Source organism: Rhinoraja longicauda, chromosome 10 (genome assembly GCF_053455715.1).
Source record: "Rhinoraja longicauda isolate Sanriku21f chromosome 10, sRhiLon1.1, whole genome shotgun sequence".
NCBI classification, from domain to species: Eukaryota; Metazoa; Chordata; class Chondrichthyes; order Rajiformes; family Arhynchobatidae; genus Rhinoraja; species Rhinoraja longicauda.
In genome coordinates, this window is record NC_135962.1 from 16066738 (window position 1) to 16076129 (window position 9392).

Below are 9392 nucleotides of genomic sequence, written 5' to 3' on the forward strand. Positions count from 1 at the left end.
CTCGCTGGAATTTAGAAGATTGAGGGGGGATCTTATAGAAACTTACAAAATTCTTAAGGGGTTGGACAGGCTAGATGCAGGAAGATTGTTCCCGATGTTGGGGAAGTCCAGAACAAGGGGTCACAGTTTAAGGATAAGGGGGAAGTCTTTTAGGACCGAGATGAGAAAGTTTTTTTTCACACAGAGAGTGGTGAATCTGTGGAATTCTCTGCCACAGAAGATAATTGAGGCCAGTTCATTGGCTATATTTAAGAGGGAGTTAGATGTGGCCCTTGTGGCTAAAGGGATCAGGGGGTATGGAGAGAAGGCAGGTACAGGATACTGAGTTGGATGATCAGCCATGATCATATTGAATGGCGGTGCAGGCTCGAAGGGCCGAATGGCCTACTCCTGCACCTATTTTCTATGTTTCTATGTTTCTATGAAGGAAACAAAGCTCTCACTTTTGCCAATGTCTTCTTAAAACTGCCAGTCACCTGACAATGACTTTTGTTGATTAGCTCTGTGATGCTCTCATATCAGCACTGAATTCTACACAGTATTCTACACTATATTAGCAGATGGTTAACTAGTGTTTATATTGTTCCCAATTGATCTCCCTGCATTTATATTCTATGTCTCAGCCAATAGAAGCAAGACTCCCATATGCCGCCACCTTCATCTATTCAGCCATCGATAGTTTCGCTGTATATCTCAGTAGCCGAACATTTGGGTACGTCTTTAAACATTTTGTTGTCACTAAATGCATTGGCATGTGTTTCTCATGGACTTGTGTTATTGCTGTGATTGGCAAAGTGCAAGAATATAATTTAGGGCAGGAAAGATGGTAGAAGGAGATGTCGAAAGAAGCAATAATAATAACATAGCAGTAAAATCTCTGTTGTTGAAGGAGGGTAAAGGCCTGGAGATGCACCAGGAAGGGCGGCACTGTGGCGCAGTGGTAGAGCTGGTGCCCTACAGCGCCACAGACCCGGGTTCAATCCTGACTTAGCGTGCTGTCTGTACGGTGTTGTGTACATTCTCCCTGTGACCATGGGGGTTTCCTCTGGGTGCTCCGGTTTCCTCCCACACTCGACAAAGATGTGCAGATTCGTAGGTTAATTGACTTTGTTAAAATTGTAAATTGTCCCTAGTGTGTAGGATAGTGCTAGTGTATGGGGTGAGCCCTGGCTGGCATGGACTTGTTGGGCCGAAGGGCATATTTCTGCGCTGTAACTCTGAAGTCTCAGAGATGGTTGACATTAATTCTCCCACACAAGCAGTTTTGTAAAAGTAGTCTAGCTGATGTCAACCGTTTCATAGACTTGTATTTCATGAAGGAAGATGATACATCAGTAGTGCCAGATTGGGAGTATAATCAGTGAGGCCTATCATGGATTGGGAACTAAGAGTGTTGTATAATCGGAACAAAATTCTGCTGATAAAAGTTCTACTGTGGCGCGTCGATAGAGGCCCGAAATAAAGGCAAGGAGCCAGGTAAGGAGTTTGTACGTTCTCCCCGTGACCTGCATGAGTTTTCTCCGAGATCTTCGGTTTCCTCCCACACTCCAAAGACGTACAGGTTTGTAGGTTAATTGGCTGGGTAAATGTAAAAATTGTCCCTAGTGTGTGTAGGATAGTGTTAATGTACGGGGATCGTTGGGCGGCACGGACTTGGTGGGCCGAAAAGGCCTGTTTCCGGCTGTATATATATGATATGATATGATATGATATTTCGGGGGCATTATGTTTTATTATACCTCGGTTATCAGACGGGTTGAGTCTGCCGGAATGGCTTCGCGCCCAAAACCTTGTCCTTATATACATGGTACCGGACAGCCCCCCTGGACTGGTCCATTCCCGTGCCGAGGGTAGTAGTATGGCCCGACCCTTGGGAGCCGCCACACTACAGTATTTGTCCTGTTTTTAAAAATGGAAAACCAGGAAATGCTGTAAATGTCATGCCACAGCTTTATCATGTCAGACTCATGCTGATTGCCAATGCGGAACAAAATCATTAGTCCCTTTACATACTTGGTGATAGATAAGCCATTAAGTTCCATTTCACATTGAAAATGCCTCCTCACAGCACCACCTTTAGGTTTTGTATATATTGCATAAAACTGGGTGACATAGCTGAGAGACTTCGACCTAAAACCAGTGATCTCACCGCCTATTCCTGTTTAGTAAGACTATGAAGTGAGAAATGGAGCCAGTCTGGGAAAGCAGAGGGAAAATGGGATGCGGAGGCAGGACGATTGTTGTTGGGCTTACTGAGTTCTTGTTGGTCCAATGTGTCACATAATTATGCTTGCCTCCATGTATATCAAACTCTTCTGATAACTTTAAGCCATCTAAGCTCTTATCCTGTTTGATTAAATCACAGAAGTGTCGACAGAATTTTGATTACAAGTTTCTATTAGCAATGTCACTGAAGATTCTGTTTGGTGGCTAATAAGTATACCCACCCTCCTTGTTCTCATGGTGCAATATTGGAAGTGCTGCTGTCTTAATTCAACCTGAAAATGTTCCAGTCTCCCTGGTGTAAATTTTGGATTCTGCTCTGAGCTTGTTCAACATAATTTACTTTTAATTTGTTCTGACTAGGTTATGAACCACTCCAATAATATATTGTATACGATATGATAGAAGTTTATTTATCCCAGTGTGGTGCGTCGAGAGAGGCCCGAAATAAAGGCGAGGAGACGGGTATTTCGGGGCGTTCGGTTTATTTCACAGTTATCGGACTGGTCGAGTCTGCTGGAATAGCTTTGCGCCCAATGTCCTTATATACCTAATACAGGACCGGGTCCATTCCCGTGCCGAGGGGTCGGTAGTGGTATGGCCCGACCCTTGGGAGCCGCCACACCAGGAAGGAAATTGATCTGCCAACAGTCATAAAACTGGTGGGGGGAGAAGGGAGTCAGTCTCAGTCTACTCCACGATAGAAGGAGGAGGAGTTATACACTTTGATAGCCACAGGGAAGAAGGGTCTCCTGTGGCGTTCTGTCCTGCATCTTGTTGAAACCACTTTGTCGTTGAAGGTACTCCTCAGGTTGACCAGTGTGTCATGGAGTGGGTGAGCTGTATTGTCCAGGAGGCTCCGCACTTTGAGGAGCATTCTCCCATCCACGACCATCTCCCATGAATCCAACTCCGCCCCCAGGACGGAGCCAGCCCTCCTGATGATTTTGTTGATCCTATTGGTGTACGCGGCTTTGCCCTGCTGCCCAGCAAGCGGCCATGAAGAAGATGGCATTGGCTACCACCAATTGGTCGAACATCTACAGCATCCTACTGCAGACATTGAAGGAGCGTAGCCGTCTCAAAAAGTACAGCTGGCTCTGTCCCTTCTGTACAGGGACTCAGCTTTCCTGGGCCTGCCCAGTTTACTATTTTGGTGCACTCCAAGGTATTTGTATTCCCTGGTAAACTGCACATCCACACCATTGATAGAGACAGGGGACAGGGGTGTTCCTCTCCTCCTAAAGTCTACATTAACTCTTTAGTCTTGTCGGTGTTGAGTGACAGGTGATTCAGCCCACACCACTCAACAAAGTCATTGTCTACACCTCTATATTCAGCTTCCCTCCCCTTACTGATCCAGCCCACAATTGCAGTCATCTGAAAACTTCTGCAGGTGGCAGGAGTCCAAGTTATGTTGGAGGTGTAGATGATGAACAGGAAGGGAGAGGACCATCCCCTGTGGGGCCCCTGAGTTGCTCGCTACCATGCCTGAGACACACTTCTGTAGCCTGGCATATTGTGGTCATCCAATCAGGTAGTTGGTGATCCAGGACACCAATGGAGTCCACATCTTCGTCAGTTTGCTCCCTAGCAGTACAGGCCGGATGGTGTTAAAAGCACTGGAGAAGTAAAATAACATGACTCTCCCAATGTTTCCCGGCTTTATTCTTTAACTGCCAACAAACAGCCAGGCTTTATCATCAGGGAAAAGTAAAAGAGTCTTGAGGTAAATATATTTCATTGTTGGCCCCACTTTGTTTTGGCTTTTCCTTGCTGCTACTCTGATCTGAACAATACTGCAGTATTTGACATCTTTGCAGCTCTAACCCTTATTTGTACCTCTTCTCCACCTTCCCGCCTTTGTCCTCTATCAGTTGCTACTCTTGTGTAGCATCTGAAGTGTGTAGAATACTCAATACTGGCAACACACCAGGTCCGAACTCTGAAATGTCTCATCACTTATAATGTTTCTCTCAACTCATGTTGTTTGGCCGACTGAATATTTTGAACATTTTTTTTTTCATGTTAATGGCATCTGTGATAATTAGCATTTGGACTAATCTATTTATCTTGCTCCCAAAAGATCCCAAGAATTGTCAGATTTTTGGGTTTGAGTATTCCAACTAGAAACTGGTGCATTTTCACTTTGTTCCTGAATGGCTGTAATCTGATGATATGTAATCTTGTCTGTCCACTCCCATTCGTAGAAAGTATTTTTCCACCTTTTTACATGATCATTATAGCTGGAAATCAAAATAAACCCAATTGACTGGTGCATTCATATCATTCTTGTAATGACTACAGCAGCAGTGTACAAGTGACTGACCGCCTGGCCTCACCAGCTTAATGTACACTGAATTAATCCCACGTTTCTTTGTCTTGATGGTATTCTCAACAACATTGCCATAAAAAGAGTTACAGTTAAATGTGTAAAGATAACATATTTTCTTAGTCTTTAGTGAGATAGCATTGGGGAGCCCTTTTACAGTTAGACCGCTAAAATATTTGAGCATATGCCACAACAGGCAAAGCTTAAAGAAAACGATGGCAAAAATGGTCAAACTTTTGCGATGGTTTCATATTTTTTTTATATTTCATATTTCAGATACAGCGCGGAAACAGGCTTTTTCGGCCCACCAAGTCCGCGCCGCCCAGCGATCCCCGCACATTAACACTATCCTACACACATTAGGGACAATTTTTACATTTACCCAGTCAATTAACCTACAAACCTGTACGTCTTTGGAGTGTGGGAGGAAACCGAGGATCTCGGAAAAAACCCACGCAGGTCACAGGGAGAACGTACAAACTCCTTACAGTACAGCACCCGTAGTCAGGATCGAACCTGAGTCTTCGGCGCTGCATTTTCTGTAAAGCAGCAACTCTACCGCTGCGCTACCGTGCCGCCCTCTTTTGCGATGGTTTCCATCCAGGACATTGATAGCAACTGACTGAGCGATTTATCTTTATATTTTGAACCTTCCGTCTATCTTCCTCTCTCTAGATGCTCTCTGCTTAGAACCTGGGCAAGTGATTTGTACCCAAGGACTGGAAATGTCACCCTTGAGACAGTTACCTGAAGTTATGTGCAAGTCGCTTGGGATGATTTGTCCCTGCTGGTGAACACTTCTGTGCTGTGAACTGTGGCAACATGACAGGTCAATAAAAATGTGTGTCATTTAGAATGATAAGCTGTTAGAAAACTGTTCAAGTGTGATGTGTGGCAGAAGAAGTGAAGCTCGTTTTTGATGTTGCTATTGGCTATTTACACTTTATAAGTAGACTGTGCTGTAAATCTTTTGCCTACACTTGCTTCCAAACAGCAGTTAAAGAAGTATAACTATCGGTTCCTGGAATAGAATACATACATCTTTTAGGGTCTTGGAGATTGCTCTGATTGGTTTTGAAATGTGGATAAGTAGTTTTGTGGTAAATTGGCTTATGTTTGTTTAAAACAATAAATCCACATGTATTTTGCATTTGCTAAGTTAGCTGTGTCAGGTTTTGCCGACTGCATGAGTGTAGTCAGCCTAAAGGAGCAGATTCTTCTCAAAAGTAAGCCTTCTGTGTTGGACACATTGCCAATCACACTATGTTATTTGTGACAGCAAAACAGTCCTTGGGTAGTATGAAATGAAAATTTAATGACATGATAATATCTATTTCTGGGATTAGAGCACATGTGCTCCAGGGTAGAAACTAATTATTTCTTCCTATGGGAAATTCACTATTTCTGATTTCTGTTGTTAATTTGTTATGCTGCTAACCACGAAAACCTTATTTATTCTGGGTTTTTTTGTTGCATATTCCTTTGTCTATAATGTTAGAACATGACATTGAGGGCGGCATATTGGCGCAGGGGGAGAGTTACCTTACAGCTCCAGAGGCACTGGGTTCGATCTTTACTACAGTTGCTATCTGTATGGAGTTTGTACATTCTCCCTGTGACCTCTGTGGGTTTTCTCCAGGAGCTCCAGTTTCCTCCCACACTCCAATGTGTACAGGTTTGTAGGTTAATTGGCTTGGTAAAATTGTAAAATTGTCCCTATTGTGTGGATAGTGTTAGTGTGCAGGGATCACTGATCGAGATGGACTCGGTAGGCCGAAAAGACGTTTCTGTGCTCTGTCTCTAAACTAAACTAAATTAATCGATAATTTATTTTCACACTTGAGGCCAGAATCCAAGTGAGAATAATTAGACTAAAAGAACAAGCAAAGACATAAAAAGAAATTTAAAAAACATGGTGATCCAAAAAGCAGAAAAAGGAGAGACAGGCAAAATGTACACAAGAAGAAAAGACATTTCCAGAAGTGTACACTAAGAACACCAAAGGGACAATTGAGAGCACAACGGGGATTCTGTTCTTTGCAAAATAAGCACCGCCAGCTATACTTATTAATAAAGGGCCCATGTGGAAAACATATTGTGAAACAACATGTTCCGCATTTTTTAAAATGTAGGGAATGCTTCGATGTAAATGTCAATATGTGCACCCAGCAGGTGGACCTCAGATGGAAATGTGCAGCCAACCTTATGCTTTCTATTAATGGAAGCTGCCAGCAGCATTTTGAAAATTAAACAGTAGGTATAAAGAAAACATTTTCTGAAGTTGTCAGCTACATATTAGCAAAGGAAATTAATATTGCAATATTGAACGAGCATGACATTGAATGTTGTTTGAATATATTGAATGGGTGATTATGAATCACGTCTTTTAGTATTGGACCCACTGTAGAATGATGTTGTTTGTGTGATGGATCTTAATTGCAATATTTCCCTTCAATACTTTTTAGGCACATAACAAGTCAACCCTCAAAAAATGTATTCTCTGTTAGGCACTTTGCCAGTCACACACGGACCATTTGTTAAATACAGTGAGACTATTAATAATGAAAATTAACTCAGTGCACATTTGAGATTGGGGACTATATGTTACTGAAGTTAAACGAGCCCTTTCATCCTAAAGGAGCTGATTTCTGTATTTTGCTAATTGCTTTTATTATTGCCAACTTAATGAATATTTTATTTTCTTCTTTTTTTCTATTGAACAGTTCTTTAGCAGTTGGAGCATTGTTTCTAAAATAATTCTCGTAAATGTCTGTAACTTTAGCAATGTGAATCAAGTTCAGGGAGAATGGCAAACAATCTATGCCTAGCCAGATAGATTTTAATAACTGTTCTGTGTCCTATATACCCCCCAAAAGTTCAATTTTGTGCTTTGCAATATAGTTCCTTCAGGATTTGTCTATTTCCAGATCATCCCACACTGAAAAACTTCATACCTTTTCAATAATTCTCTTTTGGAAGCCAAGTAACAGACCTGCTGGGACCACTCCACAAAATAGTGACAGACCACTGATGGGCTACCACTGATGGTCAAGTATTTCTATTTGGCTGACCAAACCAGGAATCCTTTTACGGCCTGGTGTCAGAATGATACTATACTCATTGGGTAGATTATGGATGGTGGGAGTTTGAAGGGGGTGGTGGTGCGGTCGATGGTAGCAGGGAGCGGTTAGAGAAAGGTGACAGAATAATGAAGAGAATATTGACACTGAGGAATAGAACTAATGGAGTGAATGAGAAATATGGGAACTAGGGTCGTGATAGGAATGGAATTGGGAGAATGGGAATATTAAAAATGGGAATATTAAAAATGGGAATATTGTAATGTGGGCAAAGATTGAGAATTGTGACGAGAATGTTATGGGTAATGGCGGTCAATAGGAGCAATAACCTGACTTTGAACCATGGGAGAGTGAGGACTGGGAGAGAAAAATGGAATACATTAAACTTTTAATCTTTAAGAAGTAGCATGTAGGGAGTCCTACTGGGGACAGATTTGAATTAGATCTTAAGAAGTGTGCATAGGAATGTGGTTAGGATTTTTATAACAATGTAGGATCTGGCAGAAGTAGATTGGACACAGCCATTAGAGGGGAAACCAACATCTGATAGGTGGTGGTGCTTAAAAACAAGATAGTAAGCGTTCAGTTAGCATGTTTCTTTAAGGATTATGAGCTTAGGTGGTAAGATTTGGATACCTTAGTTCACAAAGGATATTGAAAGTTTGATCCAGGACAAAACAAAAAGGAAGCAAACGTTAGGTAGAGGAAATCTATCAAATGAGTTATTTGAGGTTTATACTGGATATATAGGAGAGAACTTATTAAAAATTAGGAGGCCACAAAGGGACTGTAGGATTCTATAAGATCAAGGACCATGGACAACACTTTCCTCAGAAATTACTCCAATGCAAAATTTCAGACAGAATAACAAGAATGACGGTAAGAGGACTGTTGTCTGCAAAATGTGCCATTGATCAGTGCCATAGGAAAGTGAAACATGTTTTAAATATCAGTGTAATCAAATGGAGATTATGAATCCATTTGCGTTGAAGAAGGGATCCAGAGAATGTGTTAGCAGCCCAAGAAAACAACGATTAAAGATTGGTTTAATGTTTTCTTGGGGCTGCTAATGTATTCACTGGATCCCTTCTTCACTGCAAATGGATGAATAATTTCCATGTGATTGTACTGTGATATTTAAAACATGTTCCACTTTTTGTTTGGTGCTTAATTTGCAGATCAATATTTTGATTTTGATTTTCTGAGGGTGATGTCTCAGTAATACCGAAGATTAAGTGAATGAACTATAATGTAACACTGGGTGCAGGTTGCAATGCTTCAGTATTAGCACTGTACATTACCATTGTTTTACAAAGATAACCTATAACCTTATAACATTAACTTGGGTAAATTAGTAACAGGAAAGGTGGAAATGGAGGTTGTGAATGTCACTGGAATGCATGATTTGCAAAGGACTTTATTCACAACATTATCAAGCACAGTAAACATTTGCAGGATCAAAGTTAACCGACAGAAGGATAGGATAGCACAGGATATCCAAACAAGAGGTTGAGAGTTTAATATGGCAATGATTTAATGTAATAATCAAACATTACAAAAATACAATCATTCTATTCAAGGACTGTAAATTGTACTATTCTTGTGAAACCTTATTCCCAAATGTGCTAATTCTCACTTTGGAATATCTTACAGTTCCAGTTTGACTTTATTTTCATTCCAGATTTCATTAATTCTTTTTGATATCAAATTGGTCAGAACAAATTATAGTTAAATTATATTTAGTTTGATCTACCTTT